The sequence below is a fragment of the Lichenostomus cassidix genome, chromosome 2 (assembly GCF_008360975.1).
Source record: "Lichenostomus cassidix isolate B80296 chromosome 2, HeHo_3.0, whole genome shotgun sequence".
Taxonomy (NCBI): domain Eukaryota; kingdom Metazoa; phylum Chordata; class Aves; order Passeriformes; family Meliphagidae; genus Lichenostomus; species Lichenostomus cassidix.
The window spans coordinates 44,820,031-44,841,204 of record NC_139482.1 but is presented as its reverse complement, the minus strand read 5'-3'; the positions used below and the strand labels follow the sequence as shown (position 1 = coordinate 44,841,204).

Sequence of the window (21,174 nt, the reverse complement as noted above, 5' to 3'; positions counted from 1 at the left end):
CCTGCACACTTACTCTTACAAAGTAATGTAGCCCTCTCTTTGTGTAACGCAGGGCCAGACCCAATAAAGCATTTGGAGCCTATAAAGTAGGGGCTGTGATGATGACATTTAATCATCAGCCCCCAAAGAGGAATCCCAAGCAGGGACCCAGATACACCTGCATAGTGCATGGGGAGTACACTGCTGTCAAAGGGCATGGAAGCCTCCTGTTGAGAATGAAGTTACCTGAATTCACTCTCCTCTCTGGAGCTCAGGTTGCTAACACAACCAACAAAAGCTCATGGTCCAGACAGCACAGACCACGATGCCTTTTCTCAGTGCCCCAAATGCAGGCTACTCCTGCTCTCCTGCAGTCCTCCCTCATTTTCTAGGAAGTGAGGGTCACAGTTTTGCTGCAGCAGCCCAGTTTCCATAGGGTAGGGAGAGGCAGGAAGTTTTGGACGGTTCCCATGCAGGGAGTGAATAACATGTGGACTTGGCAGAGAGGTAACAGGCAGCATGGCTCTCCAGGAGAAGTTAAGCACAAACTCCCATTTACCAGGGAAGCACTTCAAGTGATTAGGGCAATTTTATATCTGTGGCAGCAATTTTTAAAAATATACAGGCAGAACAACTAAATCCAGCAACAAAAATCCCAGATATATACAGTGGTCTTTTGTGAGGTGTTTAATCTGACATTGCTTACATGTGCTCACAGCAGGTCTGTGGGACAGGACCCTCTAAAGCACTAAAATGCAGCCAATTTACAGGTTGTTTAATGAAGATTAATGCTAACTCTCTCCAGGCTGTGCTGGCGTAGCAGAGGAACATCCGAGGGCAGTGTGCTCACAGGGACATTGTACACACACTAGGATGGCCACAAGTTATTTTTGCTCTCCATAATGTAGAACTCATTCTAAAAGGGTAAAAACCTTCCTGACATTGCCTTCTTGCTACTGTTCTCTCTACACATGGTTCAGCTGGAGAGAGACCCAGAATGTGTGTGTGTGGGAAGAACAAATCAAGTCGGACAAGTTATATTTATGTTACTAATTGCCAAGTCATTTGAACAGGCCTGAGCAATGCTGCTGGACCATAAAAACAAGAACTGAAACTTACAAAAGCATGAGTGTTCCAGGTGTGCTTTGGCAAGCATACTCCAGTCAGGGATTGCAGACACACAATTACAAAGACTTTGTGGCCTTCAGATCCTGCAAATACATGTGAAAACAAGCAGGTATCTGTGTCCAAAAAAAAAACCCCCACACTACATCAGACAGCTTTGCTCTGATTTCAGAGTTCAAAAATCTTTTTCTTTTCTCTTTATGGATAAAATTCTTATTCCACTGAAGTCAGCAAACACCTTTTGATTTTGATAAGGCCATGATTTCATCTGACGTGTTTTGTTTACTTTTAATTTGTATACATGTGTGGAGGTTTATTCTAAAGTTCAAAGCAATTCCTACCGGTTACTTGGAACCATCCCAGTTTCCCAGCAGTCTGAGCGCCACACTGTCTCGAGGACTATTCACAGAGAGAAAAGGAATGTCTCCCACACAATAGATAATTGTTAATTGATTTTGGGTGTTTCTTGACACCTATTCACTTTGAGGCTATTCTCTGTCCTTCGGCACATACATTTTGCACACAGAGGCATGCTCTATGATTGTTGTAAAATTACCAACTCTAAGGGGCTTTGTCTGAATATAAGTGAAGATTTGTAAAACTACAGGGTAATTATTGAACAGAAGGCGCTCTTTGTCTTGTTTGATTTTTAAAGTTTCATATTACTGCAAGTGGTGTTTCGGCTCACTTTCAGAAATGTCTCTATAAGCCAGAAAATATCCATTGTTGCAGTTTCCACCCTCTTTAACGAGTGATTTTAAAATACTTCACTTAACAGAACTGGATAGGGCAACCTCTTTACATCCATTATATAACCAGCTGACCACAACAGCTTTATTAGCAAAAGTAAACAGCTGTCCTGTCTGGCAAAACATGGCTCATAGGGGCTACAGGAGACTTCCACATAGGGCTGCAGTGTTGACAAGTTATGCATGGTCATAAGCCAGCCCAACGCCTATATGACACTGGAAATAAGCACTTGCCATCCTGTTGCCGGTGATCTCATCTGCAAACACAGGTTCATCTGTCACCTGCAGGCCAACAACTCCCTGAGGTACCACTTCAGACCAGTTTTGCTCTGTGCAGACAATGATCCCAGCCAGCCTCAAATATCAGCTTTAGCAAAATTGGGCCACATACTAAGCTTACACAAAACTTGCAAGCCCTTGATCCCTCTCCCCGTGGCTTCCAAGCACCTGCCTATCCTCACCTTGCTGGAGCTGGTGAGACCATCACCTCCCAGGTACATCTCACCCTGGTGGTCTCTTGTGACTTCCTCCTTACAAGACAAATGGGGAAATCCACTGGAATAATTTTTTATTACCACAGTTCAGATCCTACATTTACGTTCCTTCAGGAAGTTCCTGGATGTCTTGGAGCAAAACAAACTAAAACCAGCTATGAACAAACATGAAAACAACACAGAGATTCTCTGCATATCTAGATTTCCCCTCAAGTTCATAATTCTCTGAATTTCCCATGTTCAAGTATACTTCATAGTCTCTCTTTCTCCAAATCAGATTTTCCCCTAAAATAACTTCTGACAAGTAATTCCCAATACTTCTTAAATGTTGATTCCCAGAACGCTTTTTTGAGTGACGCTGTCTTTTATAGCCAAATAATTCAATCTGCGAATAAGATCCTTGAATTTCAACATCTGTCAACCCTTATGTCTTCCTGTAAAATCACAAAACAGCCTAACTGCAAAGGTTTTTTCTGAGTTATACCAAACTTTCATTGACATGCTCCACGGGTTAGGAATGGCCTTCTTTACTTTCATGTACATGTTCTTTTCACAGTCATCTAGTACAGTCGAATTGAGATCTTTCACTGACATATTCATGTGCATGTGTACATTCCCTTTTGCTTTAGTGAACTGCCTTATCTCAAACTTTGAGTGGTTTTCCATGTTATTTTCTCTCCCCTGTCCAGCCGGGGAGTGATAAAGCAGCATGGTGGGCACCAGGCATTCAGCCAAGGTCAGCCCACCACACGTTTTGACAATTCAAATAATTTCAAGCATTTACACACTTGTATGGCTAAGAATCATTACCACAGATAACTCATCTTCTTGCTATTAGGAAAGCCAGTGACACCCAGAACATATTGGAAAGTGCTGACCTTTAAATGGCAATTACCATACAGAAGAAGTATGCAAGCAACCAAGCAATTACCAATTTAATAAATGCTGTTATGTCTGAGGACACAAACCCTTGAGCAGCCATGCAGTGATGCTCAGGTGAACTAGGCAAACGCCTAGGAATAGCCAAGAAATCACAGTTTGCTGAGGAATTTGAGGTTTAATGCATACAGCCTCCAAAAAATGATAGCTACAACATGGCATTGCTCCTTGTCCTGCTTTAAAACACTCCTCGTAAAGATAAAAGATGCCTATGCCTTGATGAAGGCAGAGTGATGTGAGCAGATGCTGTCCAAGTTGCCCGTGCAATTCAAGTCTGATCCAGTATGCAAAATCCCTAACTGTCCCTGACCAGAACCTCTATATAGCATTGATCAACTTCCATGGAAGATGAAACAAAATTAGATGGCTCATGCTCACATTTGTCATAATCTGGACTGGAACACAAGACTCCAACAATTACACATATCTACAACTTGGCTTAATGAGTTAGATTTACTATTCCATGAAAAGCAGGAATATGATGAGTTAAATTAAGAACTAACACAGATTATGAAAAACATAGTCATAAAGAATAAAAAGTAGCAAAATCTTGTTAGAAAAATCACTATGAACTACAATTTTGAGCTAAATATTAAAGCATCAAATATTAGTTCCTTTGTAGCCCCTACAGACTTGATTTCCAGGGACACATAAAACTCAGACACCTTGAGGTTTACCTTGAGTATCAAACATGGATAGTCTTGTATATACAGGAGAAAAACAAAACCACCACCCCCAATCCCTAAACCCAAGAAAAATGCTCTAAACATTTTTGTTACTGAGGGGAAAAAAGGATCAGGGTATTAATGCTTCATGCAAAATGCAACTAGGAATGTAAATGACTGAACAGGGATATAAGTCTATAAAACACCAATTTCTGAGAAAAATTATGCTTTCTATAATGGTTCAATTTCCATAAAATTGTAAAAACTGTCATAAAAACAAATGGACTTCTGAAATCGATGCTTGCTTATTGTCATGTGACAGATGGCTCTGGCTGCCTGGCAGAGAGGAAACAGCTACCTCGTTGGGTCTCGCTGACCTCGGAGAGAATCATTTTGGTCTGTTACTCATTTAACAAGTCCAGTTGCATTTATGTATCTTTACAGCAGCAAGTCAGTCATCCATGTGTAATTACACAGAGGAGGTCAAAAGGAAGTAATAGTGATGAGCCCAACAGATGACACAGCTTGGCAATCTCAACAGTATTGCACTATGTAAAATTACAGTGCACTGAAACACCAAATGAGTCCAGCAATACTTTTGTGCCCACAGAAACAATGAATTAGGACTCCATAACGAAAACAACAGTGATAGTCATTGGGAATTACAGTGGCCTCGAATTATGACTTGAATAAACAGGTTGCAAGTTTCAGAACTGCCAGTTTCACTATACAACCCAAAACCAAACATCTGCCTGTGTAAAAGGAACATATTTCTCATTGCTGACCATGGCAGTATTGCTTTTTAGACAGCTCCTGTACCTATTCATAACTCTACTGGGCTCCCAGTACCCAAATACCAGCACAATGATAATTGCTGGGGGTATCTCAGAAAGCAAACATATTCCAAACAAATGGGTAAGTAGCTTCCCCCAGGAACTTGAGTCTGCAGTATGTCAGCCGCTGGAATAAAGACTTCTTATTCTTGGTGCTCTCCAAAATTATGAACAGATCCCATTCTGGTTCCCCCATCCCCATAAGTGTCATCAAAGAGCAGCTGTTGCAGATTGACTGAAAAACATCAGTTGTGAAAACAACCATCAACCAAAATGCCAGTCCAAATCTGCACTTAGCAAGCACACACATATACTTACACTACTTATTCCAAATAAACATAATAATACTTAACACAGAATTAAGGGTTCAGTAGGCCAAGTTGTGAGTAAGCATTCACAGCTACTTCACAGTTCGTCCTCCCTCACTGCATCTCACACTGCAGATAACCACAAGTCGTCAGTACATTCCAGTTTTGGCTTTTGTCAACACTTGCCTTTTCATTAAGTTGTGTTTGGACTCCACACGCTTCATCATTTATGAGCCCTGCTGTTTTAGTGACATCAAGAAACAACTGATTTGATGATTTCACATCAATTTTCCTCTCTGCCTTAACTCACACTTGGCTGACTATCAGTTTCATCAAGGACTGGCACAAAGAGGTTCCTGGGGGAGCTTTCCTAAGCTTTTCTCAATTTATTGAGTTCTAGCTCCCAGCAGCCTGTGCATAAGAGAAATTCTTGAAGCTAACTCCAACATAATACCATCCTATTGTCCTTTATAATTATACTTCAAAATACAGGTGAAAAAAACACTGCAGAGTTTCTTTGCTGCGACTGCAAAAACAAATGGGCTTTAAGACAAGGTTAAATGGTTTACAGCAGAGACTTGCAAAGAGAAGATAAATCACCTTTTTCTTTCAACACAGTGCTGTGCCGTCATTCTCATCTTTTCTTATCAACTGCCATTTCCACACATGCATGTAGCACTCTTATTATGTTAGGGAGCAAAAGGATCCCAATCTTTAACCTGGCGGTCTTCTATCAACAATAGAAGAAAAAGATACAAAGACCATGAGTCCAACATGATGTCTCTAACTAGTGGCATGAATGGCAACATATTGCTTTACTGTTAATAAAAGAAGTCAGGGAAGACCAATGCTTATTTTTTGTAAGCATAAAACCCAAGTAGCTAATAACTCATCCCTGGCAATATAAGAAGGCCAATGCATGACAACTTGGCATAATACTTGACAGCAGATGGAGTGGGGGGAATAAGACTGGCTGGCTGTGCAGGCCATGGCCATGGCAAGGACAATTTTGTCCCAATGCAACAGCCCAATTGGGATCGCCAAAGCTGGACAAAGCAAGGAGGAATATATCACAGTGTCAAGAAATTAATGTAGAAGTTATAAAATGTGTTTAAATTGTTTATCCTCTCCATGTAGAAAGCTCTGTCTAGCAGTGTTAACACAGATACTCCAGCTTATCTTCTCCATTGTATAGTTAAACAAATTTTAGCTAAATTAAAATAATGCAATTAAGTAAAGAGTCAAGCAATCATCAGCACTTCAGCTAAAGCAGTTCAAGAGATTACCAACTACTTAGCTAGAATGTGAAACCTATGTATATATGCACTCACTAAATGGCAGTGTTAAGTGGGCTGGCTTGAACCACCACTGTTGGTGATTTACAGTGATCTATTTTAGTCTGTGCTGTAAAAAATGGTGGAGCCCACACAGTTGGCTGTGTTATCTCAGAAAAAGCAGGATTAATTTCCAACTGAGCAAGCAACAGCTCCTTCAGCTCCTTTGCCTTGATGGCACCATGATGGATTATTTTTTAATGCATCCTTATTTTTATAAAAAATATTTTAATTAAGATTACTTATGTCATCAGTTATGTTGTCCAAAGGGGTTTTTTGGGTTTAGTTGTCACAGTTTAAAAAAAAAAAAATCCCTGCTCCAACAGCTCCATTTTTTTTTGCCAGTGGTTCCTGTCCCCAAAGCAGGAAGGGGCGAGTAAGATCCCTGTTTAAATTTCACTTGCTCTGGTTCCCAGTTTAGCTGAAACAGCCAATGAAGGTGTGATTGCACAAATGCTGGGCTGAGACAGGTTACCAGGTCTGAGGAGCAGGGACAGCACAGAGGCAGGACAGTGAAACGGAGGCAGTGGTGGACCAGGCAGGGCAGAAACTCCACTGCAGCCACCATTTAATAGCCTTAAGCATAAGTTCACAGACTTTGTCACTAAAAGGTGGAGATAAAGAGGTAAAAAGTTGGAAAGAAAACTTCCAGCAAAGTCCACAGCAAAGGCAAAGTCAGTCCTGCAAACACAAAATCTGCTGAATTTCCAAAGAAAACCCTTATCCTATAGGAAGTTAAGAATTTAATTTGGATCGGAGAGCATTCTCTGGAAGACAAACTGACTGTTTCTCTCTGTAACTCTCTAATGCAGCAGAGATTGACCTTTGCATCCTCATTTTGATGCTTATCTTGAACAAACAGCCTAGAAGTCAATGTCTACCGAGAAAAAATTAGGGAAGTGACTTTTCTCTAAAAGTGCAGAGCAAGTCCTAGGGAAAAAAATTAATAAATGTGAGTCCAGCAGCTGTGGCTGAATGTTAACCAGAATTGTGATGTTGTGTTTATTTTGCCATGAAATGCTTGCTGAGACAAGTTAAACTTCAATCTTGAATTATATGATTAAGTCTTTTGGGGAGAAAGCTTTTGTTGTCTCAAAATACATTGTATTGCAGTATGAGCTTCTCATTTTATACATTCATCAGCTTTTTGCTTTTATCTTGCAGGTGAACATACTGTTCAAGGAATGGAATCCAGTGACTAAAGACAACCCTCTTGAATGCAAGGGTTCTGACAAACTTTGCCCACGCAGGTCAGGCAGTAAACATCACACCTGGCTTACAGCACCATCACTTCTGCAGTCTTGGCTTCAGCTGAAGAGACAGTCCTGTCGAACTGTGTACAAACCAGCTACCCACAGCCCAGCTTTCAGCTATGATCTAATCAGGCTGTGAACCGGGTATTTTTCCCTCTCATTTTCACTTTGACTATGGAAAAAAACCATAAAGTACTATTATCACACTGAGGTATTCATAATAAATATGCACAGGTTGCAAAGAAAGCATTTTAAACTCAATAAAGCAGTTTGTATTCTTTTACAGGTTTCAAGCGAAAAATCCTCAGACATTTTTGCTGATGTGCAACTAATTACATCAGAGTTTTGCATTTGCCATTGCACAACTACCATGAACAAGGTGTGTCTTAAAATTAGATGTTGCAGCCCTTACACTTAACCTGATTAGGTCAATAATTTAAATATTAGCACAGCTACAGAAATGCAGGCAGACAGATTCTTGTTAAACAAGAAGTCATTACATACTCTTACACTGTATTCTTTTAAAAACAGTGTTTTCAGATGCAGAATGAGCACCTGGATGTCTGCCACAAGATACTGCCTTTTTCTCCTGTGCCCACCAATCTTACAACTTTGACCTTCAGGACAAGGTAACTGAGTCACAGTGCAAACTTAATCACGTCACAACACAAAGCTGATGTGATGATCTCATTACTGTTCCAGGAAAAGGAATAAACTCTATTACTATTGACACCAGCAAATCCAGCTTTCAGCAAAGACCCACAAAGGCCCTGACTGCATAACAGAGAGAACAACATGAGTGGCACTCTATTAAGGAAAGTATTATTGTGAGCAATAGTGACAATGAGACTTAAAGTCTCAGTGCTTTGTCAGAGGATTTTTTAATTTCAAAGGAAATTTTGAAGGACATTTGATTCAACCAAATCTGTGGGGTTTTTTTTTAAGTTTAAGGTATCTGCAAATTACCTTTATGTCAGGAAAAAAATAGTTTTGTACATTAAAGAGTAGATTTATTGCACTATTTCAAGCACTCAAGCCAATCTAAATTGGCTAACAGGTTCAGTTTGAAGCTCTTCACCCTTTTTTAATACTATATTTGGATTATAGCATAAAACATGTAGAAACAAAATCTAAAATTACTAAATCTGACTTTAAAAGAATACCTGTCTGATCAAAGCTCCTAGCTCACCTGTGTTACTTTTTCTGGTTTGGAGTGGTTTTGGGTTTTTCTTGGTAAAACTAACTAGCAGGAAGTCTTATCTTCTGACAGATGCATTTAAAACTGATTGCTTATAAAGATTTGAAGAATGATTGGGATTATCATTCTAAAACAGCACCCAGGGGAACTGGGTGGATCAAGGGATTGCTAATGAGATATTGAGTCTTTCACATCTGAACTGCTGATTTAAATTCAACCCAACACAAAGTTCTCCCAACTGGTGGACATCTGATGATCTGTAAAAAATGAGGTGATGTACTCATTCTATTCTTAGAAAATACATGTAGAGCACTGAACTGCCAGGAAAATCATCACTCTTAGCAGTGAAACCAAGGAATGAATTGACAATGAAACAATTTAAATTAATTTTTATCCCTCAACACAGTAATATAAAACAAGGCTTTGGCTTTCTGGATCAGGTTTTCTTTCCCCAACCTATTCAAAATAAGTTTCAGCCTCTAAGACTACCACAGTGAAATCAAATAAAACATTTTAGTACAGTAAAAATTATTATTTAAGTTCCAGAGTAGCTATATTGGGCTTTAATTACTTATAATTTACAGAAAGGGCAGTGGTAGATGTTAATGAATGACTCAGATGACTTTCTATTATGCTTTTCTGCAGAAGCAGTCATTATCACATGTCAGTTGCTCAGAACATAGCACTGTCTAGTCCTCCCTCTCATTTAATAAAAGCCAATTAATCATTTCCAATCATTTGCACACTCAGTGAATTTAGAACCTAGTTTCACTCATAAATTATAGTAAATCTATCATTTTAATTAACTAACTAGTCATAGCTGTTCTACAGACATTTTGTTTGTTTGAACATACTTTAGCCTATGAACTATTTGCAACTCCTGTTACTGCGATTCTTGGTTTACTAATGGAATTTGTGACAGATCAACTGTATGACATATTACCTTTTCTCTGTGCTGACTGATGGGTCATATTGAGAGCCCACCTCCTAGGCCTAAAGCTCTTTGCTCTTGGTACATGACAGGACTGTCAATCTCAAATGGCTACTGTGTGAACCAAGCCCACAGCCTGTACAGGCAGATGGACTGACCTTACCTGCATATGACTCAGTGGGTTAGGCACACATTAATTGATACAACAGGACCAGAACCTTTTCCGCTCATCCAGACTTCTTCCCCCTTTCCTTCCTCCTCAGAAGTGCTCCTTTCAACCCATAACCCAAGCTCTTCTCCCTCAAGGACTTCCCTCACCACCTACATGCACAGAACCAACCAGAGCTATCAGAGCAAGACCCAGCCATGTGCTGGTGGTACTGCAAGGAATGGGGAAGGCTAGGTAAGTTTTTTGTTGTGTTTTTCAAATGATCCCTCTATAAAGTTCATTTCTTACCAGGGAAAACAGCTTTGTCCTGTGCTAGGTCCCAGGACAAATCCAAAGAGATTGTCCCTTGGACCAGGAAGAAGGAATGTGATCCTTTTAATTAATGGAAGTTGCTGACTATCCATAGACGTTTCCCTCCACATCACCATCAAAAAGCTCCTTCAGGTTCTAAGACGCTGCTTACAGCAGGTATGTACAGATGGCCAAAGCCACCAAACACAAGACAGGTTCCTTAGTACGGATAAGGAGAGACATCTTGAAAGAAGATACCATTTCCTCTCCTGCTAATCCTTTCCTACTTTCTTCCCCTTGTGCACTGCCTTATGTATCCTGATCATTCCAAACCCAGTTTTCCCAGCCATCCCTCCACAGATGCCCATGAGCAGGTGCTGGAAATTTGTCCTAGGGGACAAAATCAACAAACTTCATTAATGACAAGGGTAGGTTCCTTCACATCATTAGAGGAGGTCACTGATGCACTCACAGCCTGTGTGTACAGTGATATAAGAAGGTAACAACCACCAACATCAGCACTCAGAGTCCTTGAGGAAGCCCTGGATAAGGTCCTCTGGAATACAGTTGGTAAGAAGGAAGAGATGGCCTTAAGACGCCAGAAAAAAATCCATTCTGAAGATACCTTGGCTACCATCTTTCCAGAAAATCAAGGTCTTAAGCCTGATTTCTGTCATCTGAGGAACGAAGGACTCCCTGTGCGCCAATTAGGTCTTCACCGAGGTGTTGAGACAACACCAGCACTTGGTGCTATCTTCCCTGCCTAAATATTCTCTTACAGCTCCAGCAGTTCCCAGTCCTCATTTGTGGTCAATCCCACAAGGCTTGGCAAGAGCCATAATGAACTGGATCCACAGAGAAAAGAGACCTTTCTTCTTTCATTTCCTGTGCATCTTTTTGAGGGGTGTAATTCTCTGCCAGGTGGTTGCTAACATGCCTCCTGGTACCCTTCTAGCTTTTCAAGGAGTAGATGTATGCACATGCTCCAATCTCCTCCCAAAGAGGTTGGATATGTGATCGATGTGCCTTGGCCCAGTGGTCTTTCTGGACTCAGACTTTACACTCCCCTATCACTCAAGGGTGGGTAAGGCAAGTACCTGTAGGCTTCTGGACAAAACTTTAGGCACTGCATGACAACTTGCCAGAGCCTTCCACCAACTGGAAGGCTGCTGCAGCACAAGGACTTTTCCTTGTGCTTTTCCTGCTGCTGCAGCACAAGGACTGGCACACACCTTCTCTATGTCCCAGCACCTGCACTATAAAGAAAAGATATTTCCTTCCTATCAAGCCCAAACTTCCAAAAAGCCCCTGCAAAAGCTATCTCATCTGACTGGCTATTGTAATAATGACTGAAGGCTGACCTTAGCCATAATTAAGAGCTTGTGCCCATTACACCAGGTAGCAGTCCACAAAAGAGCCCAACCAGCCACAGGGGAGCTCCTTACTCATTTCTGGCTTCGTGGACATTTTTCTTGAATCAATCCTCAGCAAGCCTCAAGGATTGTATAAGAGTTAGGAGGATTTTTCTCTGTATACATTATTCAGTATTTATCATTACTGAATGTTATCTGGAATTCTGTCACCCATTCAATCAATATTTTGATTTGTCTGCAACTCTTCACCATCAGCATTAGTTCTGAATAATTCTGTACCATCCAAAAATCTCTGTCATAGCACTCTTCATCTCTTTTTCCAGGTAATTTATGAATGCATTGCAGAGCAAAGACCCTGGTGGGCTTATGACAATAACCTACATTTATGGTGCATTACTAGCCATTTATTATTTTCTACCATTTAAGCTGCTAATAATCTCTGAGAAAAACTTCTCAGTCTCGTGGCTTCTCTCAGCTGCTTTTGAAAGTTCTACTGAGAAGCCTTAAGAAATGCCTTTTCAAAATCTCAGTCCACTAAATCAAACGGGTTACAATTCTTCACATACTACTGACTCACTTGGAGGAGCTGGATAAATATGACTTCCCTCCACAGACATTATATTGACTCTTACGTAATCTTCTGTATTTATCCTTCTGTTTACCCATCCTTTCCCTATTATCACGCCTAATAGTTCAGCCTCACAGAAGTCAGGGTTAATTGCCAGAATGATCCCTGGAGCCCTTTAAAAAATGTTAGTATAGATAATTGTTTACTGATAGGATGCATATCAGAACTAGAGGCTCAACAAAACAGATTAAGATGATCAAACTATGTGACAAGCAAAAATCAGAAGTCTGAAAAGCAATCCTTATGGTATAAGTCCAAGACTTTCCTTCTCCTTGTCATCAGAAGAATACTTCATGTGTCAGTCTAGAAACTGAATTCTTATGCAAAGTTACAGTAATTTCTCAAAATCTTTGTAAATAGTGATGAATTATTACCTCCACTGCAGATGATGTATGTTCATTTGAGGAATATTTGAGCTAATAATGAGAACTATCCCTAAACACAAGGAGTGACATCTTTGTCTCTTACGAGACAAGTTTTTGAAAAGTACACATCTTGGAGTATAACGTGGATGACTGACTTAGCTAAAAAAGATACACTAATCAACTCGGTAGAAAAACACAAACAATAATCCAAATTACCACTATGCATTTCCAACAAACATTTTTTAGCACCTCAATATTTATGGACATAAACATTCTAAGACAGATAGAAGATCACAGACAATAGGAAGTCCTCTGATGGACACCTCAAGTGGAGGAAGGCTATCTTGTCGATTTGAAATTATTTCTTATGCTTTCTCCTTGAAATGTTCCTTGGGTAAAGCTCTTGGAGATGAGACACCTTCTAATCGCGTCCATCCTTTATCACATTTCCATCCAAAAATTTCATACACCAGAGGGACTCTCCTGCAAAATGACACTCAGAGTGACATTTCTTGTATGGCGTCATTTCTGAATTCGCTCAGGAGAACAGAAACGAGAAAAGTGTTTGAAGAGCATGTTTCCATGTATTTGTAGCATATATATGACAAGAACACGAATATATCATAATAGCACACCTAGCTTTTGACTCTGAGAACAAATTATGGGTGGATTGGTCTTGTTTAATGTGAGCACCACCAGGAAGCACTTTTTAAAAGGATAATATGGCAGTGGAAAGGACTAAGATACACAAAACTATGACAAGAGGATAATTTTGTAATGGGTATAGACAGTGGGAGTCTTCTGAATAGATGCTCAGAGCCAAGAAGAGCAAAACTTTTCTTCATTTTCTAAATGAAATAAAAACTTTTAATAATGACAACAGATAAAAGAATATTATTGCCATAGGACATGCCAGTGCAGTAAAGGTAGGATATGATAGCTTCTCAATGAGAAACAGAAATCACAGGTATAGAGTTGAAAAGCTGATAAAATAAAGGAAGTTAAAATTAGAAAATGTTGCAAACACGTCTGAGAACATAACCAAAATAGTATGGAGTACACTGTGCTTACCATATTAGTGGAGGAAAATTTGCATAATTAAAAGGCATTGACAATCAACATAATGCAAGTGAAAGAGCAAGAATATCATTGTGTTGTAATTAGGAGAACTATTTGTCAGTTTCACTTTAAATTTGACTCAGAAACTTCAGATACATCAGTGGCATTTATATGAGTAAAACTTACTGGAATGACCCTATTTAAAACACATTAGGGCCCCTAACTGGTAGTTTATCAGTAAACCAAAGGCTGTTCAGTACATCACCAAACAGCATTTTGGGGAAAAATGAGGGTAAGTTCTCCAGACAGTCTTAAAGGCTGTGGTAGAGAAAGTGCTAAATGAGGGGAAATGTCAAAGAGTGGTTAGGTATGGAAATAGATAGCTGATGGGTACATAACAAAAAGTGCAAATACCAGATTGCTAACAAGGCAGTCTCCTGGGTGAGACTGCCATAAGAACAAGCTGGAAGCTGGCAACTGGGGAGGGCACGGAGAGATAAGCAAATGGAGGTTATGGCCTTTGTCTTCCTAGATCACAGGAGAGGATTTAATTAGTGGTTAGGGTTATCCACAGAGCAGCTTCTCCCATGGAGAGCAGGGGGATTTGAAAATAGGACAATGGCATTTTAGTAGGGCATAACAGCTGAGAAAGGATTCTCCAGTGAATAGGGAGCTCCGGTTCACAGCTTCTACTCTCCTCCTTATTTTGAATGAACTCAGATCTTGGAAACTGAGCTGCTGCTGTGTTCAAGTTTGTTTACATGGCTGACTGACAGGAGATAGTATTTCTTTACATCTCTCTTTACAGAAGCCTGCAGCAACAGATGGATTTTGCAGCATAATCTAAAGGTCAACAACTTCTGACCAGCAAAGTAATGGAGAACAGACCAGGCGGCAGCAAGTTCAGCACTGGGGAAACCTAATTAAAAATTATGTTCATATTTAACCCGTGTTTCAGAATTGCAAAATCACAGAGGGACTACCTGAGGCACCTTGTATGCTTTTAAATCAACAGATGTTTTTCCTAGAAAGGAAAGCTATGCATAAATGTAAACCACATGCCAAATTCACTAGTGGTGTGTCTGAAATGGCTGAAAATTATTTTCTTGAGTTATAGATTTGGAAAAAAAACCCAAACCAAATCCAACATACCCCCCACCCCCCCAAAAAAGCCCTAAACAAACAAAACACTGTCAACATAGACATTCAGAAGGCCTTATGATTAATTAAGACTCTCAAGCTGCAAACTTGAAATGTTCTACTTCTCTTCAAATAAGAAAACTGGTTTGACCCTGCCATACTGCTCAGCTGCCCTCACTTACACCAAAATTTCTTCAACTGCCCAAGGCTGTATCCCTCAGCTCCTGAATATCTGTCAGACTCAGACACTAAACAAATATGAGCTATGCTTAACAGTAATGCATACAACTACAGCACCCCATCCAGAATAACTGAAAGATCAGTCAGATACCATTTTTCACAGTCTTTCAGTAAGAAATCCATTTTTAAGACTGATTAAAACATTAAGCAAAGTTTTCAGCTATAGACTTCTAAAATGAGCACAGAAAATACACGTGTAAGAAAGGAAGCGCACATTTTAAAGAGCTAGCTAAAAGACAGATTTTGCTCCAGTTGTTGCTTTGATTCTACGAGACCACAAAGAAGACCAACCAGTGGGAATTCAAACATTAGATCACAATAAATCAACAGACATGAAAACATTAGCTCAGGCATTAAATTTACATTTTCCAGACCATTGGCTCTTCTGACCCAGAATATACTGGGAAATTTGAAGTTCTACAGTCAATTCTGTAGCTCTGTTTCGCTTTAGCCCAAAGCAAGAATCATGAAGTGCAAACTCTTGCTTCACTCCCTTGCCCTATACTGGAACATATTTATTTTTAGATATGGCATACTTACAATCTTATTACATTGAGGAGTGGGGAAGATAAGGTGCAGGCTCAGGCTTAGACTGGGATGATCCACACAATGTTTAAATGGAAGTAGCAGCTGTTGTGGGACCACACAACCAGCTGCTTACTGCAAGAAGCTTTAGCATACTCAGGGAGAACAGAATTTCCACAGACTGTTTCTAATATGGAAGAAATCTATATAATTTGTTTTTTCTCTGAAATCATATCCATTAATACTACTATCACATACAGGAGAACTGCATAAGACATGTAATAACTTTGGTTGAGAATTCACACCTACACTGAGCAGGAAATATATACCCATGTCATGGCTTGTTCTGTAGTATGTAAATGACCCTAATGACAGCAAGCAATTTTTTTTAGTCATTCATTCATTCATTCTCCTAAACAACAACTTTCCAATTTATCAAGATAAATGAAAGAACTGAGCTACAACTGTTAAGGGAAAATTTAATAACCCCTCTTAAGTAAATTTTGATTTTGAACATTAGTGCCATACCACACTGATAATGGCATTCTGCACCATGTTAAAATAAGCTCCAATTAACACAGGCTGTGATTTATTTTCCAGTTCTAAAGCTCCAGAGGTAGATGCTAACTACTCCTCTTTTATATCTGCTTACAATAATTTTACCATGACTGAAGATAAATAATTAAGATAATTTTCCACCTTCTGTCACTGGAATACAGTTTTTGTGACTTTACCGCAATGGCTTGCTTCTAACACTGCTATCAAATTACATAGGGAAATTATTTATTCACTGGATGTTACATTTTTATTTTTTGTCCTGTTAAGAACTCCTAACTAAGGATGACAGATCATAAAAGAGAATATTCTGAAGGATATCATTTTCTTTACCTGTGGTTTCCAGGAAAACTTCTAAGACACCAAACACCTTCACATATTACAAGCTCCTGGTATAAGTAATAAAGGTGATATTTTCTAAAACATTATATTCACAATAAGAAAACAGATTACCTATTCTCATACTTACGGTAACTGGGAAAGAAAAAAATATATTGTGCAACCGAACCACCTAAATACTGCATTAGTAAAAGCAGAAACTGGGCAGATATGATGCCTAGGGTCATGGTTTAGGGGTGGACTTGGTGGTCTTAGAGTAATGGTTGTACTTGATTATCTCAGTAGTCTTTTCCCACCTAAATGATTCTATGATTCACAGATATAACATTCACTTATATTGATTATACGTACTCTGAATGGTGGTCAGAAGAAGACCTGGCTTACAAGAACTAAGAACTAGGCCAAAATATGCAAGGCCAAGTATAGGTCTGACAAGTTCTATAGAAATTATACAAGGCAGAAGGTATGGAGGGAAAAAACCAAACTGAACCTACCAGTTATGGAGAGGAGAAGCAAAATGTTGGCTTAACTGCATCAAAATAGCACAGTAATTAGGCTAAGAACATACTCAAACTGTCAACTGCAGAGGTGAATGGTAATTAAACATTGTGCTTTGCATGGTGGTGAAACTGCTTTTGTTTTTGTGCACAGGCATATTGTTACCACAGAAGGTACAACAATATCCGCACCCGGGCACTTTTTCTGGAAAAGTATATTCCTGACTGTCCTTTACATCATCTTTGATATCAGCAGAATGATTCTTCATTTTCTCTAGCCAAAGGAGGGACAAAGTCTATATAATAATATGTTTAAAAGTTTCTCATTTCATCAGCAATTTGTTTTAATTAATAGGTAAATAATATTTTGAAAGAATTTTTGGAGTGATTTTGAGGGAAGGTTATTGTTTATGTTATTTAATTTCTAAGACAATATCAATAACAAAATTAATATGACCAGGCATCCTTGATACATTGCTGTCTGTCAGCCACCCAATTCTCAATCATTGTAGCATCAGGTCAACAGTGAACACCCAACAGGTATTCTTTGAGACAAAAAAAAAACCCAGCTTCAGAGTTGAAGGAAAGCAGGTATTTGTATAAGATCACCAGCATTAGCATTAAATTCTAAAATCCTTAAACTGCAGAAGGACTGAAAACCCAGCAAACCCAGTACTTTTTAAAACAGCCAACAACAGATTCATTCTTGCTCAGAGATGGAAACATTGCAGAGCTGGAAATTGAATGCTGGCTATAGGCATACTAAAAAATATAGTGCAGAAATAACTGAGATACAAGTGTAGACTCCCAAGAAGCTAAGAGCACTAGCCCCAGCAGAATTGTGTCACTTTCTGTGCATGTGTCACTCACAGTTTATACCTCTCCTTCAACGAACTGAAAATGGCTCACCATTAAGACCTGATCCAGCTCCTAGCACATAAACAAGATGCAAGTAACTACTAATTCAATTTAAAATTAACTGATCATTCTGGAATTTCAGGGGTCCAAATATGAAGGCAAAAATGTTTCTTTCCTAATATACATGGGAAAAAACCTCAGAAAATTAGTATCAGATAAAATATACAGAAAATGAGTTCCCATGAACCTTTTCCCTCATATATAGGTTGCAATTTTAGAGTTGGGACTCAGACCAGGACAACTTCACCAAGAGCAGTGGCAGCATCTGAGGGAATAATGGCTCTGTAAATATCAACCAGCTGTTCCCACAGCCAAATCACCACAACCCCTGGATGCTACCTGTGAGGAGGACACACAAAAAGGCAACTTTGAAAGGTAGAAGTAGTCCTGCAGTGCTGGTTACTCTTTGAGATGTGTTTGCTCACTTCCAGTTACGCAGTGGGTTGATTCTTCGTAATTCAGATTTTAATTTACTTTAAAACTTTTCCCTTCAATGTACTTAATAAGCACGGTAACACTACAAAATGTGGATTAGACAGCTAATACACCCACACCCTGGGTGTGTTATAGCCCTCAGCAACACTGCTGCCCCAGTACATCCAAGATGTATGCACACTGGCTGACAAAAACACGCCTTGTTGTGTGTTATTGCTTACATAAGACAGGACTTAGCATATGTAACTGTATATTAATGACACGCCTTGATACATTGTTAAACTGGAAACTATGGTTGTACTCCATCAGAGGCTTAGGTGTGTGCTGTATTACGCAGAGCAAAATTAATTAAGAAACCCTGCGTTCTTGCTGGCAGTAGCTGTAGCGATACGCTGGGAACAAGAGACCGCACTGCTCACTGACCTACATGGAGCAAGAGCCAGCAGCCTCCTAAGCCCCGAATGCCTCACGGACAGAATCTCTCTCCTGAAATGTGCTACAATGATATGAGTCATTTAGAATAATAATAATAATAATAAAAATCCCCACCCCCTGCCCCAGACTGTGTGTTCTGCATCGCTGTAAAACAGCCCGGGCCGGAGCTGCAGCTGAAAGGCTTCTCTCTCCTCCGCCCCCCCAGCCAACCTCCCCAGTGCCAGCGCTGGCATTTGTGCAATCAGATGGTGAGAAATCAGGGATGCGATCTGGCCAACCCCTCCCATGCTTTTTTCCCTAGGTTAGTTTTACAGTTTACCACTCACGCTCACACTGGCACCAGAGAGGCGGCAGAAACACATGGCTGGGACCTCCCTTTTTGACGCCAGCCCACACACAGGCTGGCTTAAAGCAATCGCGAAACTGTATCATTAACAATGCTGGCAAGAGCCTTCCCACAGACACAGTTATCCCTACGAAAAGTTGCCGTGCCCCAGTGACTATTTCCATTTGGATATGGTGCTCAGGCGGCTCTCTGCTGTGGAGCTGAGGAGGAGGTTCCCCCAATGAGCTCTGCCGGCAAAGCTCCTTCCAGCCTGCAGTGCAGCAGTACTGCCTCTAACAAACACACGCCAAGTGATAGCAGCAGTGATTCAGCCACTGGTATTTTAATCCTGATTTTTATTCACTGCCCTATTTTCAATATCTTATACTTTCTCTTTTCAGGACATTAACCAAGCTCTGTCTTTATGATTTCTCTCCCCCTCCCCTTCATGCTGCAAGCTTACCCACCCAGGAAGTTTTGCCTCCAGCTGCTACATCTCCATAAACTCTCCTACCAACCCATTTGAAAGAAGACCAAGGTGTTAATTAGGGTGTTAATGGCTACAGAAACACCTTTTTTTCTTTTTTTTTTCCCTCCCTCCCTCCTTCCCCCCCCACTTTCCCCCATTTCAAGGAAGAAACACAGGGAAACTCAGCATTCCTTGCAGAAGTGTTTGCATAAAAAATTTAACTAACAAAAATTCCTTTACTCGGCACACAGTGTAGATAGGCTCTGGTTCCCAGCAGCTCTAAACCCCCATTCTATTTATTCTCTTTCACCGTTGATTTAGGACCATATAATTGTTGGGGGGAAAAGGCATATATTTTTTCTGAGTATCTCTGAGTGACAGAATGTTTTTTTTAATCTTCAAAAATAATTCCATACCAGAGTGCATCTTCACAACGAGAAAATGGTTGTGTTACTGTGTGAAGTAACTTGTGGTTTCACAAGCCAGCTGAGCCAACCTCGCATCCCTCTGCTGCTCAAAGAGGTTTCCCCCCTCTCCTCTTTCCTGCTGAGTCTACCCAGTGCCAGTCCACAGCCATGCTGGCTCTGGCACTTGTCTGATACCTCCCAGCTCAGTTCACTAAACTGACAAAGCTGTTCACACTTTTGCTGGGTTCATTTGCTGCCAGCTGAACCAGCTGAAAAGGGGGGCAGTACCAAACACAGGGAAAGCAGTAGGAAACATGTACCTGGGTGATTCTTCCTTTTGACAGCAGCAAGCTGCAAAAACGGCTCAGGCATCTTGAGAAACCTCACCCTAAGGGCACAGCTTTACTAAATCGCTTGATACAAATTATGACTTTGCTCTTACAAGAAGAGATGGGTTCTAGTAGTCACCCAATTTAACATTAAACTAATTCAGCTTGCTAAAGTGGCAGAAAACTACCTAGGGTGGCAGCTGTTCTTTGCCAGGTCAGCAAGTGGAACTGGCACATCTTCTGGTCCATGAGCACAGAAGCTGATGCAAGGCAAAGACAGAGCTGCATGGCAGGGGCAAGAAGGAGAAGAGCCAGAGAGAAGAGTCAGCCCACTCCCTTTCAGCTGCTGTGATAGCTGAAATCTTGAGAAATCACACCTTGCTTTATGAAAACTCCTAGCATTAAAAAGCCCCTTATTTCTCCACTCTTGTTAACAGATAACTGTGAAGCAACTGCTCCCCCAAAGTCTCTTTATAAACTTGTTGACTTGTATAGAAGCTAAAAACTGTGTTTCTTTTTAAATCAAAATTTTAATTTCATGTAATATTCAGTCTAACAGTCACTACAAAAATAGATGCAGTGATTTGAGATACTGCTGTACACCAGACTGTGTGTTACCGTTCTCCCAGCCTGATGATTTAATCATGACTGTTCTTCATTCACTGCAGTACAAAAGTGGCACAGCAAGTTTCAATTAGCCTAAAAAGAAAGTTATATTAAGCAGAGGAGGAAATTCTTCTTGTAATCTGAAAATAATTTTTGGAGGTATCACATGGATAGGAAACTTTGACTTCTAACCCTGCAGACCGGTCCCCCCAAAGTCATGGCAGCACACCAATAACTCTGCTAGTTATACAGCCCTGTTTG

General features: G+C 40.1%; 1 protein-coding gene across 6 annotated transcripts in view; it reads right to left on the bottom strand.

Moving 5' to 3' along the window:
- ULK4 (unc-51 like kinase 4) overlaps positions 1–21,174 on the bottom strand; it is a 214,300-nt gene that overhangs the window by 8,472 nt on the left and 184,654 nt on the right. The window contains exon 37 of one of the 6 annotated variants that reach the window (XR_014849839.1): positions 1,099–1,190. The exons of the other annotated variants lie outside the window; for them this stretch is intronic. The gene's annotated coding sequence lies outside the window, so the exon portion shown is untranslated. The remainder of the gene's footprint in view (positions 1–1,098; positions 1,191–21,174) is intronic. 6 annotated transcript variants of the gene reach the window in all.